The sequence below is a fragment of the Siphateles boraxobius genome, unplaced genomic scaffold (assembly GCF_051911475.1).
Source record: "Siphateles boraxobius isolate OS27281-9 unplaced genomic scaffold, OSU_SipBor_1 65, whole genome shotgun sequence".
In the NCBI taxonomy this organism is placed as follows: domain Eukaryota; kingdom Metazoa; phylum Chordata; class Actinopteri; order Cypriniformes; family Leuciscidae; genus Siphateles; species Siphateles boraxobius.
Window position 1 is genome coordinate 5,161,355 of NW_027509192.1, and position 26,797 is coordinate 5,188,151.

The 26,797-nt window shown below is 39.4% G+C and overlaps 1 protein-coding gene and 2 pseudogenes across 3 annotated transcripts in view; all 3 read left to right on the forward strand.

Annotated features, from left to right (window-relative positions):
- LOC143720700 (class I histocompatibility antigen, Gogo-A*0501 alpha chain-like) overlaps positions 1 to 10,537 on the forward strand; it is a 116,498-nt pseudogene extending 105,961 nt beyond the window's left edge. The window contains exon 11 of the transcript XR_013196619.1: positions 10,284 to 10,537. The product of XR_013196619.1 is annotated as a class I histocompatibility antigen, Gogo-A*0501 alpha chain-like (transcript). The remainder of the gene's footprint in view (positions 1 to 10,283) is intronic.
- Positions 1 to 26,797, forward strand: part of LOC143720702 (class I histocompatibility antigen, Gogo-A*0501 alpha chain-like) — a 141,885-nt gene that overhangs the window by 105,993 nt on the left and 9,095 nt on the right. The window lies entirely within an intron of this gene.
- On the forward strand, positions 10,469 to 25,012 carry LOC143721261 (class I histocompatibility antigen, Gogo-A*0501 alpha chain-like; annotated as a pseudogene). Its single transcript, XR_013196701.1, has 8 exons — positions 10,469 to 10,562; positions 17,769 to 17,957; positions 18,261 to 18,335; positions 21,476 to 21,733; positions 21,867 to 22,146; positions 22,259 to 22,537; positions 22,620 to 22,727; positions 24,972 to 25,012. The product of XR_013196701.1 is annotated as a class I histocompatibility antigen, Gogo-A*0501 alpha chain-like (transcript).

The following is a 26,797-nucleotide window of genomic DNA, read 5'->3' on the forward strand; positions in this document are numbered from 1 at the left end:
ACAACAAACTGATCTTTGAATTAGGTAATGAGGTGTGATTTCTTTTTTTTATATGATAGAACTGTGTTTCTAGTGTGTTTGTGACATTTTTAACATGTTTGTTTCAGAATTTGAGCCTGGTGAACCATTTAAATCAGTGATTTCCTCAGCGCAGGTAGTTCCTCAACGGCTCTGCTGTAGGTGTTTGGAACTGGAGCCGTCATATATAAAAACAGAAGAAGTCAAGCAGGTAGAACATGTAGGATGTACAAACAGTGGCGGTTCTAGACCATTTCAACTGGGGGGGCCAAGCTGGGGCCAGTTGTACTGTTAGAGGGGCCAGTTACATTTAGACCTTATTGTTGTCATATCATTTTCTGCACTGCACTGCAGGCATTAACAGGCAAAATACCATGTTTATAATCATTCAACAATGTATTTGCATTTCCATTATAACTTTTACATTTGCATTACATATTCAGTATTAGTCACAGTAACTGTAATTGACATGATGTCCTTCTTTCTCTTTATTTTGGTGAGAACTATAGAGCAAAAGCAATGGGGACCAAGAAGCTTAATTCATTTACTGAAAATAACTGACTTGCTAGGTAACTGTCTAACCGTTTACAGGTTACTGCACACTTTTTAAAGTCAAATTGAAGGCTTTTGAAGACCTGAAGAAATCATAATTCATACCGTACATTAGGGGTGTGGAATATTGACAAAAATTTATCTCAATATTTACAATGTTTTGTTGATAATTAGATGATATTTTACTGATTGTGTTTTTGTGCTGGTGACATGGCCGGTTTAGGCCTGTTGTTGACAGCAGACTCACAAAGATATTCATATTTTTTAATATTCTATGCAGTGGTCAGTTAACAGCAGGGACCGAAATTAATTTTTTAATTAATTTTTAATTAATTTAATTTGCCAGCTTAAATCGATTTCCAGGGGCATTTTCACCTATATATGGACATTCTTTCTAAACTTATTTAGAGTTATGAATCACCTTTTATGTCAAATACTAACATTCAAATTATACAGTAATTATACTTATTTATACAATAATACTTGATTATACAATAATTATACAGTACCACTGTTACCAGTCTAATTAATTTAATCAAAATCCATGTTTGCAGTGCAGTCTAGAGGTGACACAGAAGCGGCATTAAAATATTTACACTCCATTTACAATTGCATAAATAAAGCTATGAGATTTTTTTTTAAATCAATATTTAAACATGAAATGATTTCTAATTTTAACGTTTTAATTAAAGGGTACTTTAAATATGAAACTAAAACCGCCAGTAGGCGGCGGAAAGTCACAGAAGTGAGTTGAGGGATTCATTCATTCAACCGATTTGTTCAAACGGCTGATTCATTCGGGAAAGCAGCAAGTGATCAAAACGCGGATTTCAGTCAATAAATCATCGCTGTCTGTTGCATTGAGACTCTGCTACGGTTTCATTTTGAAATTCTAGTCGGCGAAATAAAGGGAAAACAAAAAATATTGACAATATTGTGTCTAAAAAGTAACTCATGTTAACTTATTGTTGATTTAACTGTTGTATAACATCAATATCACAGTTGCAATTGTGCACGGGAAAACGGCACTCTTGCTGATTTGATATTCTAATGTAAGAACATAATATGATATAAATATAAGACATAGGCCTACCTATGAACCGCACACAGCAGTGAAAGAACCATAGACAAATGCGTCAGCTCACAGTGCCTCGTACATAGTTAAAACAATGATTACAATATTTTAATAGACAATACACATCGCACACCCGATACGCACATACAGAATGAACTTGCAACTGACCAGCTTTCTCCTTCTCTCCTCTCTCGCGTGCAGGGAGACAGACATTATTCTGCCGCGATTCCCGCGAATGTGATGCGAATTGTCACGTGAACAAGCAAATCCACAAAGATAGAATAATAAAAATAAAAAAATATGCATACAACGATAACAAAGATAGCAAAAAACAGTTTTGTAAACATTATTTCACACTCCACATTTAGGGGGGCCACAAGGGGGGCCAAGCTTGTTGTCACAGGGGCACGGGCCCCCCTGGCCCCCCCTCTAGAACCGCCACTGTGTACAAAATAAAAAAATATCCATTTAGTCTTGTATAGATGTGATGCATTAGATCAATTCTAAATGTTTTACAATTGTTTCTACAATGTGACAAAATACTTGATTGGCATTAATAATTCTGCTGTTTTGTTCTTTCTTTGATGTTGTAGCTTCATCTAAAAGTGGCTATTCTGCTGCTTCTGGTGAGAAGCCACTTCTAGTATCACCGATCCACCACCATGCTTAACTGTAGACAGAGTGTTCTTTTCAACATGCTTCATTCTTCTTCCTCCAGACATATCGCTGATCGATAGGAAACGTTTTTCACTCCACAGAACAGAATACCAAAACTTCTGTTACTTATTTATATGATTTAAGCAAATTGGAGCTGAATTTTGGGTCAGCAGTGGTGTACGTCTTGGAGTTTTGGCATGGAAACCATCTGCTATTAGTTTGTGCCTTACTGTGCAAGCTGAAACCGAGGGATTTGCACTCACTCACTTTTTCTGAACCTGCCTTCTCAAAAATCTACCTTTTTCTGCCCCGTCCATCCAAGTGTTGTAACCCCTGTTCCTTTAACTTTGAACTTGCAAACTATGCTTCCAACAGTGTCTCTGGGAACATTTAGTGCCTTCACTATCTTTTTGTATCTTGTTCCTTGTTTGTCATAAAGTCCCCCTCTGGTGAAAATCTTTAAGCAAACCATGTGCAAATTCACAAGTCAACACCATTGCTGCTGAGTATTTTCTCCTTAAAACTGCAGTGAACCAAAGACAGTCTCAAAAATGCATTTTGAAATTGCTTGTGTTTCTAATGTCTCAAACTACCTTGTAACCAATCACTTCAATGTGTGGATCTCTGAGCTGGTGAGTGAGTGGAGGTGGGGCTAATTTGCATATTCATAGAACCATGTATACTAAATGAGGCAAGGGTGTAGAGTTACATTCAAGGTATTTTAAAGTATGAATAAATTTTTTTCCAAGGAAAAAACTTTTAAATATGTTATTTTGGTAATAAATTTGGTAATAATAATATATTGGATAAAATTGACTACTGAGAGACTTTTCACTTTTTGACCATTCTTTTGACTTATTTCTAACATGGAGTCAAATATGACACTCAACAAAACTAGCCAGTTCAGATATTTCATGTGTTCTAGCTCAAGCACACCTGGTGCAACTAATGAAGCCCTTGATTAAGGAGACAACACCTGTTTTGCAGATTTGTGTGATTCTATATAGGGGTTTGAATAATTTTGAGACTGCATGAGTCAAATAAAAGTTGCATTTTCAGTTGAATTTGGGGTAACCACTTGAAGCATATGTTGTGTTGAGCTATTTAACTTAATTTTGTTCGATTTGTTCATTGCAAATAGCTGAAAATCTGTATATTTTTGCCAATGAACCTGATTTGCAATGGGGGTTGAATAATTTTGATTACAACTGTATGTATACAGTATATTAAATTAAACGTATAGCATACACATCGTACCTGTTCTTTGACCATATGTTGCACAGAAAGACAACCTAAACAACACAAAAAACTAGTTCAGGTTCAGCAGTTAGCAAAGCCATTGAACTCCAAGCTTGTGTCTGTGGCTGGAGCAAGGCGACAACGGTCAGGGGTTTGAGGATTCATCAAGGGAAAATGAAATGCTTGAGGGAGAAGGGACAAGGGCCTCGCATTGATCAGTACTTCTTACGGAGTCAGTCAAGTCAGTCGAATGAAATCCAGCGACAGGAAGCAAACCACAGTTCGCAGGATATCAGCACCCCTGTCATAGAGGAGATGAGGGTTTGCACAGAGATGCGGTAGATGAGGCATATGAGAGGAAGAAATTGCGGTATGCTCATCAGGCCACTGAAGCAGAACAGCGAGGATGGAGAGTCCAGGTTTATCCAGTGGAAGTGGGTTGTCGAGGTTTTGTGGCACACTCTACAACCCTGTTCCTCAGAGACGTCGGATTCAGTGGTCAAGAGTTGCGTCGCAAAGTAAAGAACTTATCTGAAGCAGCAGAAAGGAGCAGCAACTGGCTGTGGTTGAGACGGAAAGATTCTAGCTGGCTGAGTACAGGCCGCCATGCTACGGTTTCGTAGAATTCTTGAAAACTTGAAGGGTGTTGGTTTATTTGTATAGGTTGTATAGTATTTACAGTCATTACGTTCCTGTGTATATTGTGTGAATGACGGGATGTTGGGCAGATATTGTGTTTTGCGGTAGGTGGTATGCCATACGGAACCGTTGCCACTGAAACTGCATATTAACGCACCAGTGGGGCTCGACAGCCTTAGTTAAATGGGTTGGCGCGTATGGTTGGCTTGCGGAGAGATTGTGGTTAGGTCTCAGCAGCACTGTTGGTTTATTTGTAGAGGTTGTATAGTATTTACAGTCATTACGTTCCTGTGTATATTGTGTGAATGACGGGATGTTGGGCAGATATTGTGTTTTGCGGTAGGTGGTATGCCATACGGAACCGTTGCCACTGAAACTGCATATTAACGCACCAGTGGGGCTCGACAGCCTTAGTCAAACGGGTTGGCGCGTATGGTTGGGTTGCGGAGAGATTGTGAGATTGTGGTTAGGTCTCAGCAGCACTGTTGGTTTATTTGTAGAGGTTGTATAGTATTTACAGTCATTACGTTCCTGTGTATATTGCGTGAATGACGGGTGGTTGGGCAGATATTGTGTTTTGCGGTAGGTGGTATGCCATACGGAACCGTTGCCACTGAAACTGCATATTAACGCACCAGTGGGGCTCGATAGCCTTAGTCAAACGGGTTGGCGCGTATGGTTGGGTTGCGGAGAGATTATGAGATTGTGGTTAGGTCTCAGCAGCAAGAGGGAAGTAGAGGTCAGTAAGCTGGGCTGAGTTGAGTGGGGGACGGAGGGGGGTGACTCTGGGACGCCAGAGTCACTGTCGAGCCCTCTTGAGGTGTCGTGGGCTAGTCGACGAAACACTGAGGACGGAAGGTGCCCACTTGAAGACCCTAGAGATGTTCCCTACTCCGCTCAATCCAGAGGGTTGTTATGGGGGGACCGCACTGTGGTTGCAGCCGTTGTGTGTGCTGACGCGCAAATACACTATTAACACCAGACAGAAGGAGATTCACGTCACCAGATGGAAAGAAGCGTAAATGGATGGAGAAGCATAGGTTACTGTAAAGCTACGTCTTAGTTGGTGCTTATCTTGGCGAAAGCCGAGTACAAATCAGCATGAAGTTTTAACATCTACTCTCGTGTAATGGAAATCATGTTCACAGTTCTCAGATGTCAGTTAATAACATTTATTATGCAGGTAAACAAAATATGGCATCTTTTTTTAGTGTTTTATTTTGATTGTTTTAATTTTTACAGTTTTATGCTTATCGACTCATAAACAATGCAAGATTAAGTGAATGTCTGGTGTTTGATATAATCATTAAAACAGGGCTTTGGTACTCAACGAGAACAGCCTCGATGTATTTCCAGATTACACACTGCCAGAGCTACCAGTGAGTTCAGCTCTCACATCCAATTGTAACAGACAGCAACTTTACATGATAATTAATACAATGTGGAAACATCACAAAAACAAAACGAAGTCATATTATGCAATTGGTGATGATGACATGTATAAATTCCTATCCCAGTTTAAAAAAAAAAAATTCTTGAAGTAGCTGCTGATTTATGTTCAAGAATAATCAGAACAAACAATGTCATCATAACAAATATCCAAATATTTGTCAAGATTTCCTAATCAAAGTATTTAAATAAAATTTAAAGCATTACAAATAAAATAAAAATAAAAAAGAACTATACATTGCGATTCGAGAAGTGTGCACTAATATTTTCAGTTCTATTAATTTCAACCTTGTCTCAAGGACACGCCTACAATAGGGGAAATTTCATGAATATTTATGATTACTCCACCCACTGGAACAGTATTTCACAGGGACTGAATATTACACAACACTTGTGAAAGTCTGAAACTACTGCTGACAGCCTAACTCAGTTTTTCACTGATAGGCTGCTGCTCAAGGAAATATTTAGCATTCAATGTTTTCTTACAAGACTTGCATTATTTATATTTACATGCGAGAAGAGAACAAGATGATCAAGTTATTTGTTTTTCTGTGGGTGCTTTCAATTCCAACATCTGTTTCAACAGGTAGGGTAAAGATTTCGGATTTACCGAAAAGCAAAGTAGATTTTAGTTCATATTCATAGACCTTGTCAGTTTAGATTTCAGCATTGTTAGCAGTCATTGTTTTGTTTTGGTTGAGGAAATTAGTCTGATTGTCATTTGGTTTTATTACATTATAACCGATTTTAATGATAATCATATTAAATATTTCAGATTCTCACTCTTTATGGGTCCCTGTAACACACATTAAAGGAAACACTCCATTTCCTGAATTCAGTGGCACACTAATGTTGGATGACATGACAGTAGGATACTTTGATTCAGAGATAAGGACTTACTTTACAAGAGGAAATACTACAAATGAAGATGATCTGTATAATCTGGGTGATAATACTGCTATAAAAGAAAATTTGTATGTGTAACTTTCGGATAAATCAAGTCACAGAAATAATACAGATAGTAAGTTAATTTAATTTAATTATTTTCTTTAAAAGACTAGACGATTGAGTATTTTTTGTCATCTTCATTCTCTTTTTCTGTCCTAAAAGGTCTTGGAGTTAATCAATTTTTAGGTCTTTGTGAACTGTTGGACGAAGACAAACCAGGACATTTTATCATCAAGATGAATTGAGATATTTTGATGGCAAGTTTACACTGTAACAAATTTCTGTAGTTTTCACAGCATTATTACTGTAAAATGAGCAAATGCTTACTGTAGAACCTGTATACAGCATATTGCTGTAGATTTGCAAAGCATCATGGTCAATTTTCAATGGCGGGTAAATTCTACAGTAAAAATATTTTTTCTGTGAATCAGAATACAGCAATTTCTAGAGGAATATTTTTCAGCAATGGAAAGCTACGAGATTCCACACTTTCATTGGAATTTTACTTCAGAAAGGTAACTTTGCTAATTTATTTCCACAGTTTACTCTCATAAACATGTTTGTTCAACTTTAAGAGTGCACTGAGAGAGAGAGAAGTAACGAGCGGCACACTTCCTAGTAAACTGTGTCGTGTGTGCATTTTATAAAAAAAAAAAAAAACAACTGTCACCGCGTCAGGCAGTGAAGCCAACCGACTCCCGAGTCAGTCAGTCGAAAGAAAACGCAGCTAGAGGTAAGACTTACTCTTTTTTCATAGAATCAGGATTTTTTTCTGAACTTCATCGCAGGTCAAACCACAGAAACGATATTTTTGATAACCTAATTTGATGTGCCATTCCCGATTTGTGAGAGCATAACGTTACTGTATTAAGAGTTGTCTTATCTGGCAACATTACATTTTTAACGTCTTCAATTTGATTATAATATAGAGTAACGTTAACATTGTTGAATAAAATTTATTTGAAATAGTGTATTTGATGTGTTGGCGCGGTAGCGGTTTGTATAATCTCACTCGGGTTTTTTTTCTTGCTTTTTATTATTGCCGCCTGAGGAATCCGACATTTAAGCGGGCCGAGTCGAAAGAAAACGCAGCCACACAACTTTAAAAACACGAAATTTTTCAAAGGATCGCAAGCTGCAGACACTAGATTTTTTACCTGATTTAAGTGTGTAGGAGTTTTATTCACGACTCGTGGAAGCATACTCGCACTGTATTAAGATTTTTCGAGATCTTTCTTACTCGTTCTTTTATTTACCATTTGGTTCTTTTCTTTCAGGCTGCAGAAAAGAGGCCTCAACAATCGTTCCAGGTAACTTACATAAGTTAGCTACATGAACTAGCATACATACAATGTTTTTCAAATGCAAACAATGTTGTTTCTCTTCAGACACAATCCCTAGATATATAAAACACGTCAAAGTGCACAGAAACCACGGAAACTTCAGTTATCCATGTGGGATTTCCAAATGTCCTTGTAACGGGTTTCTGCATGATTCAGACCTGTCCACCGCTGTACAAAATGCCTGCATCACCTCCACATCAAGGCAATTTTGCTCCGGCCGGAAGCAATAACCAAACTGGTTCTGCGTATTTATCACACTAACGTACATATTTTGCGACAGCAAATAAAAATGATTAATTATGAAGGCTATATTCAAATAAATTTATTTAAAATTATCTTCAAAACTATCAAAATTGTTATTGCCTGTAGGAATCAAATTTAATGCTTTTTAATGCCTTTTAAGGCCTTAATTATCGCAAAATACATTTAAGGACTTTTAATGCTTTTTAATGCCCTGCGGAAACCCTGATTGTAATTTCAAGACATTTTGTGCGTTACAGACCGTCGAGACCAACATGTACCGAAATCACTCAAAACCTAAACCAGCTAGATCTCAAAAGATCTCTAACTCCGTTGCTCTGATTGGTTGTAGGTCAGGCATTTTCTTTCCTGGTTCGGTTAAAACACGCCCCATGATCCAATCAAACTTTTATATATTAACATCAACCCATCTGTCTTGCTTATAAACTTTTACATTAATAATTAATTTCTTCCACTGCAGGGTAGAAGACTCCAGTCCAGGAAGTTGACTTGTTCAGGTCCAGTTTAAGAAGAAAAATACAGTTCTGGGAGAAAACCAACATTCAGGGACCAAATTCTACAGTTTGAAATCCTGCTGTTTTTAAATCATTTAATTTGTCTTATATAGCCTACTTTTCGAATTTTAACCGAACATTTGAATAAATCTTGAACAGGATGGATTTGTATGTTCAGAAAATTGTTGTTGTATACAAAACAAAATTAAATGTTCACAGATAAATGTTTACCTATTGAAGAAAATAAAATACCCACTAAACACTGGACGTCGGATAGACATGCAGATCATGTCTATATTGGGTCCGTCGGTCCATGACCAATTCTGGACATCTATTCGACGTCCAAACTAGGTCCAAAATTTGGACGTCCAACCATGACGTCTAACCATCTTATTACAGGTGCAGGACATTTACATGATTAATATGCAATATTTATTTACAAATATCAACATTGTTGTTATCAACATTATTAATACATATGAATACAGATTATTTATAATTATTTAAGATAATTTTCCAAAAACTCCATTTGATCGTCTCAGCAGCAGGTGATAACTGGAGACGCATATTAAGGTGTAATGCTGTAGCTCAAACAGTAGTGCGTTGGCACTTGCAATGCCAAGATCATCAGTTCAGTTCCCAGGGAAAGCAGGAACTGATTGGAATGTAAATGTGTAATGCATTTTAAGTCACTGTGGATACAAGCGTCTGCCAAATGCATAAACGTAAATACATGGTACAGAAAACATGTCCTCCACCCTTTTGAAACATGGGACTACAGTTATAGAAGTTGTATAGAAACAACGTCTAAAATTAGTCTAAATTTTATGTTGAAAAGACGTCCACAAACGACCACATTTGGTCCCACGGACGTCAACATTAGACGTGCAGTAGACGTCGAATAAAGACGTCGCCTGGCGTTACAAAACAACCCCTTCAGTGGACTGAAATTGGACGTCCAAATATTACACCGAAAAGACGTCACTCCGACGTCACATTGCTCAGTGGGTATGCCATGCTATTTTTATTTTATGAATTTTTAAATTTAAAGTGTGAAAAGTTGTCAAATAAAAGGCATTTTTGTGACAAAAACAGTGTCTTCATTTTAAAGTACAAAAAAATGTATGCAGTAATCCCTATTACAGTAGTAAAATATTTGTGGTGATGAAACACAGTACTTTGATTATTACTGTAAAAAAGTTTACAGTATTTGTTAAAGTTAATGTGATTAAATTTACAGTAAGCATACTGTAAAATGAAATACAGCAACTTACTAGCTAATTGCTGCCAGTAAGTTACTGTAAATTTCACAGTAATCTTTTTACAGTGTACATATAAAGGTCCTTTAAAAAATACAGAGGATGACAATAACCCCTTAATGCAAGCGCATCTGTGGTATCATGAGTTTTTTTCCTACCCGAACTGCCTAAACACTCTCAGGTCTTACCTTAAAAAAAGAGGAGCTCAAGTAAAGAGGAAAGATAAGTCTCCAACATGCTTCTCTTATTTTATTCAATATAGAAATTAGCTAATTCCTTTGAACAAATACATTCTAGTCTATGGTATTATAAAAAGATACTAGGCCTGCATTTTTCCTATATTGAACAGTGAAACCGCGAGTCAGACTGATTCAGAAAGCAAACTCAGATTCTGGAGGGTTTCGTGTGAGTTGTTTGGCAACAGGATTTTACCCTCGTCACATCAACCTGACCCTGTTCAGAGATGGACAGCCTGTATCTGATCATGAGATCACTGGAGGAGATCTGCTGCCCAATGGTGACGGAACGTACCAGATGAGGAAGAGTCTGGAGATCAGTGCAGACACACACAAATACAGCTGCTCTGCCACACACCTCAGTTTGGACAACAAACTGCACATTGAGTTGGGTAAGGACTTTAGATCATTTTAGTTAATTTCGGTCCTCAAACTTGATTGGCTTTATTCTTCTGTGGTTGTGTCTGGAACCATTTCATTCAACAGACAAAATAATTGGCAAAATTTTATCTAAAATGTAAGTTACTTAGTATCAACTTATCACTGAAGTGTTGTTCAAATGCAATATCAAACTAATAAAAGAATGTCTTCTTGAATTGTCACACTTGAGAGTATCCAGGGGAAACATTAGAGCAGGTGATTTCCTCAGTGCTTGTGGTTTTAGCATTGGCGTTTGTGTTATTGACTGTGGTTGCCATTATTATATGGAGGAGAAGGCATCATTCAGGTAATACATGACATGTCCTAGACAAAATATATTAGATTAATGCAAAGTCTATAAATATTAATTAATCGATAAAATTGTTCTGTAGTTCTGTTTTTATATTATTGCATTTTCTTAATTTATTATGTTCTTTGCAGCTTCCTATACATGTGACTACTCCTCTGCTTCTTGTGAGTATTTTCTGTGTAGTTTGTGTATGAATCATGTAAACATTTTAGCTTTTTCATGTCCACTATTGGTTTTTGCATTCCAGTGTAATATGACTTTTAATTTGTATGAAGAATAACAACAATTTTGATTATATGGAATGTTTTCTAATGAATATTGAAATTCTAACTTCATTTTCAGCAACTGAAGACAACGTGGATAAAACATAATTAGGTTAATGAACATAAATGGGCAATAATAGAAAGTAGATTATAATGCAGCTTCCCATAATAGCATCACATGTATTTTATTGTCATTATACAGTATTTCAGTTTGTTTTTTGTGTACTTATAGCCTTGTTGTATAAACTGATCTGTGCTTTTTTCATTACATGGATTGTCATTAACAAGCTCAAATGAGTCAGATTTAGTCATGGTGAAATGTTTAATTTTATTACTAGTGAGAAAGGAATGTCTTGATGTGCAATTTGCCATGATTGTTTGCATCGAACAAAAATATATATATTTTTTATATTTTAAACAGAGAAACATTGCAATTTTTTCAAGAGTCTACTGAATGACACATCAGAAAGTTTAGCTCACTTCAAATATTCTCACGTTCAAAGAAGTCATAATGATCAACAGAAGCGACAACATCTTGTTTTGACCTGTGTGTTTAAAGTTCATTTGGTAATCTGACATAACTCAGATTTTCACTGCTCATATTCCAGGAAATAAAATTTACTTTGTTACCTGACTCATGTCAATGTTGCTTTAGTGAACAACATTTTCTTGATGGTTGGGGTTTCACTAGTCTGAGAACAATATTTATTTGTTTTTCTGTATGGGTTTGCAGTTCCAAACATCTGTTGTAACAGGCATGATTTCATAGGATTTGGTTTCAAAACAGGTGCAGTAAAATATGTTTTTATAATTCATACCCACTGAATGTTTATTAGTGTCTAGTTGTTACAACTGTGGAATCCTTGATGGGCAAGGTGAAAAATGTACAACACATAACCATTTACAGGCTACACTAATTATTATTAACTATAGGCAACAGCATGACCTATTATGCTGAAATTGTTTGACTGGCATTTACTAGAGGTGTGGTTAGTTTTTACTGGTTACCTGCTATTGGTTCACATCGTTTTCAAAGGAGTTTTTTTTTTCACTTTCATACATGTCATTGTATTTGCAGTTGGGACTTTTAGTCTGAATGTCAAACACAATCCTTTACTTGGCTTGTTGATACAGATAAACAGATCAAATAGATAGAAAGTCAGACAGACAAGACATTGTCAAGCAAAACAAGTCAACACAGAGATTTTACACACTTTTTTTTCCCCACTGTTACCATCGTGTGTTATTCAGATTCTTTAAGTTGCTCTACTTTAAACTGCCTGTTGCTGAATAAAGACTGAAACTAAAACAGATAAAGGGAACCTCCAAGTTTGACAACATTTGTTGTGTTTGCAAAATGGCCCAAAAGTAATATATATGCAAACGTACTAAATGCTATATATGAGTTAGTCATACAAATGAACAAAACATTTCACCTACACTGATTACACAGAAAGGAAGTGTAAAACTAAAACTGAAGTATTTATGTCAAGATATCAAGATATGCACAAACCTGATTTTCCAGTTAGTTTCTTGAACACATCGGTCTATATGCCACATTCGCAACAATATGGAGAAAATTCTGCTGCTTTTTGTTCTGTTACTACCAGCAACTGCTTCAAAGGGTAAGTTCTCAGATGACTGCAGCATAAAATGTATTATTGCTTTCTATCATTTTTATAAAGTTGTTTAGTAGTCAAATAAATAACCACAAAAACTGACTCTATTTCAGTCTTTCTCATATAAGGATGTTATGAAATGTAATAATCAATCATAATCTTTTCATGTTGTATTTTGAATATATATGGACATAATCTCAAGTCACATTGATAAACGCAAGACACCAGACCAACATTTTTAAAAGTCTATTAAACATTATGCTTCATTTACAGGTCAAAATACAGAAAAATACAGTTCCCTTTCGAACGGTCACTTCGTATTGCGTAGCTATACGCAGTGGGGGGAAACTCCTTTTCCTCGATTTACTGAAGCCTTTATGTAAAGCGCATTTGCAGCTGCACAGCTAGAACATGAGCGTCTGGCTCGCTCATAGGCTGCGCTGCGGCAACTGCACATCCAATGGCGCGGGCGCCAAGGGGGCGTGACCTCAGTCTATAATAATCCCCGAATTCGCCATTATAGCAGATTTTACTCCTTCAGCGACAAACTTCACGTCTCTGACCATTTATTGAGCCTTCGCCGTCGAACAAGCCTTCAGCCTGAGCGATCTACAGTTCAGCAGACGACACATTTCAACCGTGTTTCTCCTGACGCCGTCTCTCCTGTGGCTATCCGGCGATATCCTTTTCATTATTCATTGTAATTCTGTGTGTTTTATCTGTACGAACGTTGTTTCAAATGCCTCGTGTCAAGACCTGCGCCAAGTGCGGATGCAAGCTGCACGAGGTGGACGAACACGCTAGCTGCATTCCATGCCTGGGACTTCACCACGCGGAGAATGCACTGTCTGCCGGCGGATGTGCGGCCTGCGAGAGCATGCCTATCTCCGTGCTGCGAACTCGGCTAGCCCTCTCCCGTGACGGCGACGCCGCCTCTCCCGCGCTTCCTTCTCCGCCCCTACTTCAGCCGAGGAAGAAGAAGCGCCGCAGCCAACGGCAACCGGAGAGCATGGATGTTAGTGAACGCACGCCGGCCACGTCCCCGCGTGCCTCACTCTCTCCAGCTCGTTCATCTCCGGTCCTGTTCGAGGGAGATCAGCGCGAGTTTGGTCGTGCTCGAGCGCCACCTCTGGCTTACCCTCACTGACATTAAGGACGCGGAGAGAACGAGGTTCCTCGACGCCCCAGTATCCAGCACCGGCCTCTTCGGCCCGGCGGTGAAGGGGTTCTCGGAGAGATACACCGAGGTACAGAAAGCGTCCCAGGCCATGCGTCACTTCCTGCCTAAGCGCTCTAGCTCGGCATCGAGTGCTCTCAAGCTAGCCCCGTCGACGCCTCGGCCAACAAAGCCCGCGAAACAGGCCTCTCAGCCCTGCCCTGCGGCTGATGCCCAGCGCCAGCCAAGAGCAACCAAGCGCTTCCCGCTTCCCCGACGCCAAGGCCCGAGACCAAGCGCCGCGCCCCACACAGCGCCGCCAAAGTCGTCCTAGCACGCAGGGGAAAGAGAGAGGGCACGGGTCCCGCACTCGCCGTACCAACCTCAAAGAAGCCAACAAAACTTCCCACAGCCCCCGGTTCAGTTCAGGCGGCTGGGGATTTTATTACTGCAAACAGGCCCGCAACAGTAAGCGCGTTCTTGCAAACAAACGCCGTTTTCACGGTGACCCAAATAAAGCACAAAAAGATCACATGGGTCACATGGATTCACGGTCCCCCTTCATCAGGCACCCCCATCAATCAATGCACTGTTCTGCCGTTCGGTCTATCGTTGGCACCCCGTACATTCACGAAGTGTGTGGATGCAGCGCTTTCTCCTCTGAGACATCAGGGAGTGCGTGTGTTAAATTATCTCGACGACTGGCTGGTGCTGGCACAGTCGAGAATCAAGCTATTAGCTCACAGGGATTTGAATCTCGGCCATCTAAAATGCCTGGGTTTCACAATCAATGTTTCAAAAAGCAAACTAACCCCCAGCCAGAGCGTGATCTTTCTGGGCACAGTTTTGGACTCGAGAGCTATGACAGCGCGACTCACACCAGAGCGCGCGCTTTCAGTGCGAGCGCTTGCAGGCACTGAAGAAATTTCAGAAACTGCTTGGTCTCATGGCAGCAGCATCGCCAGTACTCCGCTTGGGATTACTGCGCATGCGCCCGCTGCAGCATTGGCTGAAACGCCGTGTGCCAACTCACGCATGGCAGTCAGGCAACTTGCGCGTTATGGTAAATCACGGTTGTTTAAGAACCCTGATTCCCTGGCGGGCTCAGAACTGGTACCACGAGGGGGTGAAAATGGGAACAATTTCCAGGAGGAAAGTGGTTCTTACAGATGCGTCCAACCTGGTTTGGGGAGCGCTGCACGAGGGCATGCCTGCATCCGGCCTCTGGTCGAGCACGGAGCAGAGCTTACATATCAACTATCTGGAGATGAAAGCAGTTGGGTTGGCCCTGAAGGCATTTCTGTCGAACCTCAAAGGTCACCACGTTTTAGTCCGCACAGACAATATGTCAGTGGTGGCCTACATTAATCGCCAGGGGGGCATCAGGTCAGGAAACCTGCATGCAATGGCGAGAGACCTCCTCTTATGGGCACAAACCAACCTGGGCTCTCTGAGAGCAGCGCATATCCCGGGCGTCCAGAATGTGGGCGCGGATATGCTCTCACGGGGCAACACTCCCCTCGGCGAGTGGTCCCTGAACCCACAGATGGTCAGTCTGATATGGAAGGTGTTTGACGAGGCCGAAATCGACCTTTTCGCCTCGAGAATCAACACCCACTGCAAATGGTTCTTCTCGAAGAACAGGGACGCGCTGGCCCATGTCTGGCCCAACCCACCCCTTTATGCCTTTCCCCCTGTCTCGATGATTCCACAAGTCATCAAACGGGTCAGAGAGAGCGGATGCCCAGTCCTTCTGGTGGCCCCTCTCTGGAAAACCAGACCGTGGTTCCCGGAACTGGTTCAGTTATTGGACACAATCCCATGGCCTGTCCCACTGAGGAAAGACCTCCTCACACAGGCGAACGGGACATTGTGGCATCCGAGACCCGATTTATGGGCCCTCCATGTTTGGCCCCTCAACGGGTACCCAAGGACCTTCCTGAGAAGGTCTTAAGCACTATATCTGAAGCCAGGGCCCCGTCGACTCGGCGCCTTTATGCTTCGAAATGGTCAGGTTTTTCCAGCTGGTGCTCGAAAAACCAGGCTGACCCAGAGTCATGTGAGATATCTGTGGTTCTCTCATTCTTACAGGAGCTGCTGGATGCGGGTCGTTCCCCATCCACGCTCAAAGTGTATGTGGCAGCCATAGCAGCACATCATGTTCTGGTGGCTGGCCAGTCACTGGGAAGAAACGACCTGGTCGTGAGATTCCTTAAAGGTGCTAGGAGAATGAACCCCTCCAGACCTCCGTCTATGCCGTCTTGGGACCTCTCCACGGTCCTGGGGGCTCTGAAAGGTCCGCCTTTCGAACCGCTCCAATCAGTTGATCTAAAACCCCTCTCGCTGAAGACCGCTCTCCTTATGGCGTTGGCATCTATCAAGCGAGTGGGAGATCTGCAGTCGCTCTCTGTGAGCCCTGCATGTTTGGAGTTGGGTCCAGATGACTCCAGACTCATCCTCAAGCCCAGACATGGTTACGTTCCTAAAGTGCTCTCAACACCGTTCAGAGCACAGGTGGTGACGTTATCAGCCCTCCCTCCTTCTGCAGAGGATGGAGAGGTTAATCTTCTCTGCCCTGTCACAGTGCTGAGAATCTATCTGGAGCGTTCTGCGTCTTTTAGACAATCAGAACAGCTTTTTGTCTGCTTTGGTGGTAGATCCAAGGGGGATCCAGTCATTAAGCAAAGACTGTCTAGATGGATAGTGGATGGTATTTCTATGGCTTATACCGCAACGGGTCAAGTTTGCCCTATAGGCATCAAGGCCCATTCGACCAGAGGTATGGCCTTGTCATGGGCTTGGTCATCTGGTATTCCCATTAGTGATATTTGTGATGTGGCCGGCTGGTCCTCGCCTTCCACATTTATGAGTTTCTATAATATGGAAGTGCCTTCCCTGCAGGCGAAGGTGCTTTCGGTATGATTAAGACCCGTCGGTGGCCGGTCTTGTCATATATTACTGTGCATAATCACATTCACATATATATATATATATATAAAACCCGCTGCTGGCAGGTTGTATTTCATGCATAAACCCGCTGCTGCCGGTTATATTTACATATATAAAAAACCCGCTTTTGGCCGGTTATATGATATATATAAAACCCGCTTTTGCCGGTTATATTCCATACATATATAAACCCGCTTTGGCCGGTTATAATTTCATATATAAACCCACTTGACTGGTTATATGTTCATATACTAATAACCCCGATAGTGTCTGGGTTCATTGGTGTAGTATGTTGGGTTATTTCTAACTGATGTGTACTATTTTAGACCTGACGGTGTCTGGTCTATTTATACATAATTATGCCGTTATGGCTTGTTCTGTATGCTCAGGGGTCCTGAGTTGCAGTGGCAGCCAGTTACTCAGTGCGGCATTTTGCATGGCGTCCCAACTGCGTATAGCTACGCAATACGAAGTGACCGTTCGAAAGGGAACTACTCGGTTACTCACGTAACCTCAGTTCCCTGAGTTAGGGAACGAGTATTGCGTAGCCAGCCGCACTATAGTAACATGGCAAGTTTGTCGCTGAAGGAGTAAAATCTGCTATAATGGCGAATTCGGGGACTATTATGAGGTCACGCCCCCTTGACGGGTGCGCCATTGGATGTGCAGTTGCCGCAGCGCAGCCTATGAGCGAGCCAGACGCTCATGTTCTAGCTGTGCAGCTGCAAATGCACTTTACATAAAGGCTTCAGTAAATCGAGGAAAAGGAGTTTCCCCCCACTGCGTATAGCTACGCAACACTCGTTCCCTAACTCAGGGAACTGAGGTTACGTGAGTAACCGAGTAGTTCCATTGACTGTTTTGGTTGTTGTTTCTCACAGGTTCTCATTCGTTACAGTTACTTGCAACTTACATTAAAGGGCAGTCACTCTTTCCTGAATATAGTATCACATTTATGTTGGATGACATCATAATTGGATATTATGATTCAGAGACAAACCTCTACATTGCGAGAGGAAATACAACAGAAGAAGATGATCAATTCAATGAAAATTATCTCAAGGTTATAAGTGAAGATATGTACAAGTTTATAAACCATAGACTGGAATTACAATTTGATAATCATACAAACAATAAGTAGAGTGTTTAACAATCCATGTTGCAAAGTATATGTTAAATATGTTTTATAAATAATGTCTCAAAGTAATGATTAACTTTCTGCAAGAGGAAAATGTTATGTCCCCACAACACATTATAATATATATTCAGATTCAGTGGTTGTATATTAGCATTATAATATATTACATCAGATTACTGTAAGAGAAAAAAGCCAGTCTGATGAAGTGAAGACTCACTTTCCTCCTCACTCACAGATCTTGAGGTTCATCAGACACTGGTTCACTGTGAGCTCTTGGACAACATGAAGTCAGGACAAATCACAGCCAAGGGTGCTACAGGAGGATCCACTGCGATTTCTTAATAAGAAGATAACTTTCAGTTCTTCGTACAAGAAGGTCAAACAATTTGAAACATTTCTCCAAGATCATTATGAACAAATTTACTCCTCACTTTGCATGAAAACTCTGAAGGCTAATATTAAAATGAGAAGAAATCAAGTCAATAGAAAAGGTAAGTCAAAAGCACATTTTCATCAGCATTCTTTGATGAGCAAATAAACAGAATTATATATAATATACTGTACATTTAACATACATTCAGCATAACAAAATATTTCTGGAACAAATCACCTACCCCGCCTTTACATATAAACAGAATAATTTCAGTTTTGTTTTGTTGTGATATATTACACACATTTTCTTCACGCATTTCAAATTAAATTTAAAAAAAGTTTCATAGGTAAAAAATATCGGGAACATACACACACACACACACACGCACGCACGCACGCACGCACGCACGCACGCACGCACGCACACACACACACACACACACACACACACACACACACACACACACGACATATATGTGTCATACCTGCACATTGTCTTTTCCATGCAATTACAGCAGCTGCAGCTCCAAACACCATCATCAGAGCCAAAACCATCAGAACTGAAGAAAACACTGATTTAAATGGTTCCCCATGATCATACTCTGAAACATGAATCATGATACAGGAAGTCACAATAATCTATGTGACTTCCTGTTGTGTTTTATGCATTGGTGGTTTTTCTACACTCTCTTCAGAAGCTGAAAACAAAATAAACTTTCATTTTAATTTTAATTTACAGTCAAAGACCCAGAATCAGATATGATGAACGAAGACCCGGACTCAGAATTTTAATAAATTAAAGAAAAGTTTTACTGAAGATAGTTTGCAGTTTCATCAGGCAGAAGTCAGCTTCAAGACTCACAAGAAGTTCGTAGGCCGCCCCGCTTACAGTTACAAAGATCAGCGCAGTTACATGTATACCCTACACCAGGGGTGTCCAAACTCGGTCCTGGAGGGCCACTGTCCTGCAGAGTTTAGCTCCAACCCCAATTAAACACACCTGAAAAAGCTAATCAAGGTCTTGATTAGCTGTTGAAGGTCATTAGGCATGCTAAAAACTTATAAGCAGGTGTGTTGAGGCAAGTTGGAACTAAACTCTGCAGGACAGTGGCCCTCCAGGACCGAGTTTGGACACCCCTGCCCTACACCAAGGTCTAAGATACGTCCTTGCTTCAGGTTGAAAGATTCTCATTGGTTAAGAAATAGATAAACATAGTCATTTTCCACACATATACAGATAGACTGAGGCATATCTCCATCGATTATGCGGCTGACACTCGAACCCTGAAGTTCCAGGTCGCAAATTTGGGTTGCTGGGCGCCAGCATGTCAAGAACAACGACTCAGTCAATCTCCAATAATGCAGTTGTTCCTTAACCTGTAACCAAGAAGACTAACACACACACACCGACACACAGCTTCTTCAAGGTTGGATTTGGCCAGGCTCTAACTATAAACAGGAGAGTATTCTCAAAACATCAAGATAGTGTGTTCTTTCTCTCAAGGAGAGGACACTTTAATCTAAATGGAAAGTAAGGCTTTAACTGAGAAATGGTCCCTTAAATGTTTTAACACATGTTGAAGACCTTTCTCAAACAAAACAAGTCCATATTTAATTTCTGGAAGCCGGGGTAAATAAGCAAGCACCCCTTCAATAGACATGTCATGTCGGTGACAAGCTTGATGGTCATCATCTTCTGAAATGCCTTGGGTGCTGAAGCCAATCCATAAGGAACACAACAATAAAAGAACAGTCCGTCATAAGTTAAGGCAGTAAGGTCACGACTGTCCTCATGCAGTGGCACTTGGTAGTAAGTATTATTAGTCAAGTCAATAGTAGAGAAAACAGTAGAACCATTTAGAGCAGAGAGTAGTTCATCCATGTGTGGCAATGGAAAAGAGTCCACAAACACTGTTTTATTTGGCTCTCTGAGGTTCAACACACATCCTAATTTTACATGACTTTTTCTGTGTACCAACAAATTCAATCTGTTCGTCATATAAAGTGGTTGTGTCTCATCAGAAAATGTGGACTAAACTGCTCAATTCATATGGATTAGTTTTACGATCTCTTTCGGGGCAAAACAGAACACAATTTTGTCGTTTTGTCGTTCAAAACAGAACCAGAACCACTGGTAGAGGCCAATGTTAGTCACGGAAAGTTTGAGACAAATGTGAAAGGGAAAGACAAAACCTGTTTGTGGTGCAAAGATTGCCTAACAGACATGCATTCTTTTTTTTTTTTATTGGTAGCTAAATATTAAAAGCTATAAAGTTGAGTCAAAACAATCACTAACCAAGGGTGGAACAAGTTTATTTCAAATTTGCAGAAATATGGGAAAAAAAATTCTTCTTTTTCTGCTTTTGCTTCCAAGATCTGCTCCAAAAGGTAAGATTTCAAAAAAATTCAATAAAACCAATTTTTGTAAACTTGAATTAAATTTTGCTTGCTCTTAGAATTTGTTTTGGACACGTCTTCTCAATCAAACCTCACGGCTTGCTTTTTTTTTGTTGCATATATTTGCATGCTGAGTTGTTCATACAGTAGCTAAATAGAACAACCAAGTGCTTTCAGTATATCATTGTAAGCCTGAAAAGCACATAAAATGGAATTGTAAATAAAAACAAACTGATTACTCTAGACTTTTAAAGTTTGGTGTTATTTTAAGATGGAGTTAAGAGTTTTTTTTTTGCTTGTTTAATACATGCGCTATTTGTTCTTTAAATTTGAAATACAAATACATGTTATGAAACACCAGTACACCTTTACATGGTTCTTTTAACACCTTTTTGACTTTCGCGAGTCTGCGTATTTAGCATCAAAATTTCCTGGTTGCACAAACAGCTGGTTCTATAAAGATGTTTTGGTAAATATTTAAACTGCTTTGGCTTGCTGTCCATAATGAGTCTTGAGTGAGAATTCAAAGAATTGTCACTGACTGGTTTTAATTTATTTAATGCAACACTTTAAATTTAATCATCATTAAAAAAAAATTAATGCATCAAACATATGCTAAAAATTCTAAAAATATATCAATTGTTTTAGTTGTTGCTTACAATTTCCTGTTATTTTCCACAGGCTCTCACTCTTTGTGGGTGCTTGCAACGTACATTAAAGGACAAACGCCATTTCCTGAATTTAGCTATGTAGCGATGTTGGATGATGTCAGAATTATGTACTATAACGGTGAGACGAAGACTCTCATTCCAAGAGGAAATACAACAACTGAAGACGATGTTTTCAATTCAAATGTTCTCCTCACCATAAGTGACTACATACAGTCCTCTTTTATGAATAAATGGGCAATAGCAACCCAAAATGTTAACAAAACTGATGGTATGTATTATACAAGACTATAGGTTTTAATAGAAATATTCTATACTTTAAATTATTATTATTATGTTGTTGTTTGGTTGAGCATGTAATGGATTTAAAAAAAAAACACTAAAGCTTTATCTCTTCATTAAAGGTGTTCTTGCCCTTCAGAGGCTGGTTGTGTGTGAACTGAGAGATGATGGTGAAGAAGGACAAATGATCACACGAGATGCTGCCAGTGGCTCCACCACAGATGAGTTGCGATATGTTAACAAGAACTTCACATACCAGGGTCATTTAAACGTCTCGGCCCAACTGCTGAAGATTCATCTTGAATATAGCATTGAGGCGTCATGAAAATTTATACCAGCCATTCTGCATCAAAACACTCAAGGGTTATCTTGAAAAAAGGAGAAATCAAGTCAATAGAAAAGGTATGATGACTGACTCGCAGCTAAACTACAAAAACAGTTATGATTTACATTTAGTATTTTTCAGATCAGTGTATATTGAAATAATATCTTTCTGTTACCCTTTTTCCCACAGTAAAACCACGAGTCAGACTGATTCAGAAAGCAAACTCAGATTCTGGAGGGTTTCGTGTGAGTTGTTTGGCAACAGGATTTTACCCTCGTCACATCAACCTGACCCTGTTCAGAGATGGACAGCCTGTATCTGATCATGAGATCACTGGAGGAGATCTGCTGCCCAATGGTGACGGGACGTACCAGATGAGGAAGAGTCTGGAGATCAGTGCAGACACACACAAATACAGCTGCTCTGCCACACACCTCAGTCTCGACAACAAATTGGACATCACTTTAGGTAATGATTTGGTTCTAAGAAAATAAAAAAAATTCCAAGTGTTTGTCAATTGTTTGTGACCTTTCTAATGTGTTGTTTTTAGAATTTGAGCCTGGTGAACCATTTAAATCAGTGATTCCTTCAGTTTTGGCTCTGCTGTTGGTGTTTGGGACCGGAGCCGTCATATATAAATACAGGAGGAGAAGAGCAGGTAGGATCTACTCTGGAAGGAATGAAAAATACTAGGGATGTCCCGATACCATTTTTTTCTGAACCGATCCGATTCGATACCAAAAATTCTGAGTATCGACGGATACCGATACCGATCCGATACCAGCGCAGTTTTTTTTTTTAAATCAAGTAGAATTTCTATAACTCTGTGTGTTGAACTTATAATCACTCTTTGTGTGTTAAACATAATCTACTTACTACAGACAACTTCATTATAAAGAAATATATAACTAAATCTGGTAAAACGTTACACATTGCTCTTTGTATTGTTGTAAAATACATTCATGAAAAACAAGATAACATATCAAAAAGGTCAAATATATTATGTATAGTCTACTATAAAATTAAGACATTTTTAAAATGTATAACACAGCTGTTTAATGAGGCAGTAACATATGATAGATAGGACAGAACAAAAAAGGCTATTAATAATCTTTCATTGCGCAAAAGTATAATGATATGATTATGAAAGACTCCAATACAGTGCGGCACAAAGCGCTTATGCGCATCCCAAGCGCAGAATGATGCGCTTGAAGCAACACAGAGTCACATCGCGCAGCTCTTCCAGTCCGCATTGAAAAGTTCAAAGCACAAAGGAAAGACATATCGATGCATAGTGTATTATACAGTATCTAGATGCAATATTTTATTGCGCCTTTTCTTTTAACAGTTTTAAATTTCAGTTACTGTGCGCGTAAAGAACAATTATAGTGCTTTCCAGTGTTGCGATCTAACAGACACATGGTAGAAAGGAACATGATTAGGGTACAGCAATACAGTCCAGCAAGATAGTCATTTTATGCGAAACCATAGAGCTTTATCTACAGATCAAGTGTAATAATAGTAATATTGAATCATCTTGGATAGAGTTTCATCGTTGACTGTCACGGAACGCGACGCGCTGTTTGAATGCTGAATGGAGAATGACTGACAGCTGCAGCTGAGGGAAGATTTTACGTGAACTTGAATTTAATGACTTAAATATTAATTTCTATCTCACATTATACTATAGTATACTATATATATATATACTATAGTGCCGTCCGGTAGTATGCCATACGGAACCGTTGCCACTGACCTGCTTTAACGACAGCAGTGGGGCTCGACAGCCTTAGTCAAACGGTTTGGCGCGTATGGTCGGGTTGCAGAAAGAGAGACTGTGGTTTGGTCACATGTGAGCTATGAGGAAGGAGCAACTTCAGCAGCAGGAAGGATGTAAAGGTTAGTAAGCTGGGCTGAGTTGAGTGGGGGATGGAGGGGGTGATTCTGGGACGCCAGAGTCACTGTCGAGCCCTCTTGAGGTGTCGTGGGCTAGTCGACGAAACACTGAGGACGGAAAGTGCCGACTTGAAGACCCTAGAGATGTTCCCTACTCAGCTCAATCCAGACGGTTGTCATGGGGAGACCGCACTGTGGTTGCAGCCGTTGTGTGTGCTGACGCGCAAAATACACTGCAGCTATTAACACCAGACAGAAGGAGATTCACATCACCATATGGAAAGAAGCGTAAATGGATGGAGAAGTATAGATTACTGTAAAGCTATGACTTAGTTGGTGCTTATCTTGGCGAAAGCCGATTACAAATCAGCATGAAGTTTTAACATCTACTCTGGTGTAATGGAAATCATTAGTATGGCTTCAGTACACTTATAATATAGGGCACGAAAATGTTATGGTGCTTTATGCTTTTGTGGGGCTTAACAATAACACAGATTAGTAAAGGCACAATATCGGATTTGGATCGGCCTCGTCTGACCGATACCGATCCGGCCATGGCAGTATCGGAGCCGATACCGATACTGAGTATCGGATCGGGACATCTCTAAAAAATATGGCTGCATATGAAGTCACATATTTCCCTACTATATAGGTGAAAAACAGTATGTGACAAAAGAAGTATGCCCAAAATAAAAGAGTAGGCAAAAATTACCCGGGTGACCTATTACTTCCGGCAAGATTCTGAAGTGTGCATATAATGGACACTTTACTATCCCATGAGGATACAGTGGAGAATTTGTGAATGGCAGGGAAACGACTCAACTGACGCGGACAGATCACGTGATAATAAAAATGGATGTATACATCCATTCATACTACTCACTCATACTATATAGAACATACTTTTTTTAATGGTTGTAAAGTAATAACTCAAGAGAGTATGCGATTTCGGATGCAGATATATCCTCAAGGAATTTTTATTAATGCTTTTTAACTTCCCTTCTAGCATCATCTGAAGGTGATTATTCCTCTGCTTTGAGTGAGTGATTTGTCAAAATCAACACATGACGCACAAGAGGAAGCAACACACAGATGAGTGAAGTATTAAGTAAATGAATGAACTAAGAACCACCTTTTGTAAACCAATGTAAAATTATGATTGGATTATTGTAAAATGTAAAAACAGTAACAGTAATAACGCAATCTTGTGATGACAAATTTATCTTTTTTAACATTTTGTACGGAGCATTTAGTTTTGCCTGCATCCCATTGCTTCTGCACCAACCATGTAAATGACTTTGCTCCTTTCATTTTGGAATCAGGTTGCAGCTTATATTTTACCTATCAAAAACCAGAGGGCGCACTTTCTCAAGAGCTGGTTTTGCAATAGTGCACAGGAAATGACTGAGACTTTTGAATTGTTTATATGTAGACATTAATTAAAATAATTTTATGGACAATTATAGACATATTTATAGACATTACTTATTATGTCATTCATTCGAAACCGAAAGGCATTTAACCATACACTGTAAAAAGAACATTGGTGTACTTTTTACAAGAAAATACTATTCCAGTTTTTCTACTTCATGTTTAATTCAGTGTGTTACTTGCTGTTTCTTTGTGATTCTTTGTGAAATTTACTAGCAATTTCTGAGTAAAAAGGTGTTTTCAATGTAAATCCTATACACCGCCCCAAGGTCATTATTTAATTTCAAGTAATTTTTTGTATTTGTGCTTACTAAAATTATTTTATTATAGCAGCGTTCAAATTGTGTTTTGAAAAATGTATGAAAAAAAAAAAAAAAGAAAATGCAATTTTTTTTATATTTTAAGCATTTAATTGAAAAAGACAATAAATAAGCAATATATACAAATGTATTCATTAGAAAAATATGTTATCCGATAAATAAGTACAAATAATCAATGCAACAACAAAATAAAGTCTTTAGATAAAGTTTTCACACAGTGACCATGTGTTTTTGGCATATCCTCTCCGTGTTCTTCATTGAAAAAACTGATGGCTGTATGTAGCATAATGTGTTGTTGTGCAGGGAAACTGTTAAAAGAAGAAAAAGGGATTTCAGCACACAATTAAATCACTGTGCTACAAACAAATACAACTCATAGTCATTATTAAATAAACATCCAGTATTATTGTAAAGAAGAATCTCCTTACCTTATAGGATTGTGCATCTCTGAAGTGTGAAGTAGAAGGAAAGTTGTTTTCCATCTGTTGTGTTGAATCACTGAAGGCTGTGAATGTTGGACAGTTCTGGACATTATCTTGCTCATGTTCCTCTGGCTCATCCAGACACCAGGTTTCAGTCTGAAGCCTTTCTGAAGTATCTTGTGAGAAGCATCTTGGCGATGTTTCATGTTTGGAGGTCTCAGACTGTTCCAGCTGAGCAGAAAGATACGAGATGTAGCTAATAGTGAGGCGAAGGGTCTCAATCTTGGTCAAGGTTTGTCCAGTAGGAGCCACAGAAGGAGGTAGGTAGTTTCGGAGATGATGGAGAGCTTTGGTCAGATCCCTCATCCTGAGCTTCTCTCTTCCTCCAGAATCTGAGTTTGCTTTTTGTGTGAGTGTGATATTGGGCGTTACTGTAGGAGGAAAAAAAATAAACAAGAGGTGATTCAGATAACGTTTTACATGTATAAATACATGGGTTTATTTTTAATCCTGAAGATTTACTCTTAATAGTTAGGGAATTTAGATGTGCCCTTGAGTACGTACTTTTTCTGTTCAATTGATCTCTTCTCTTTTTGAGGTAATTCTTGAGAGTTGTTATACAAACTGGGTAAAAGATCTTTGCAAATTCCTGCTTAAAT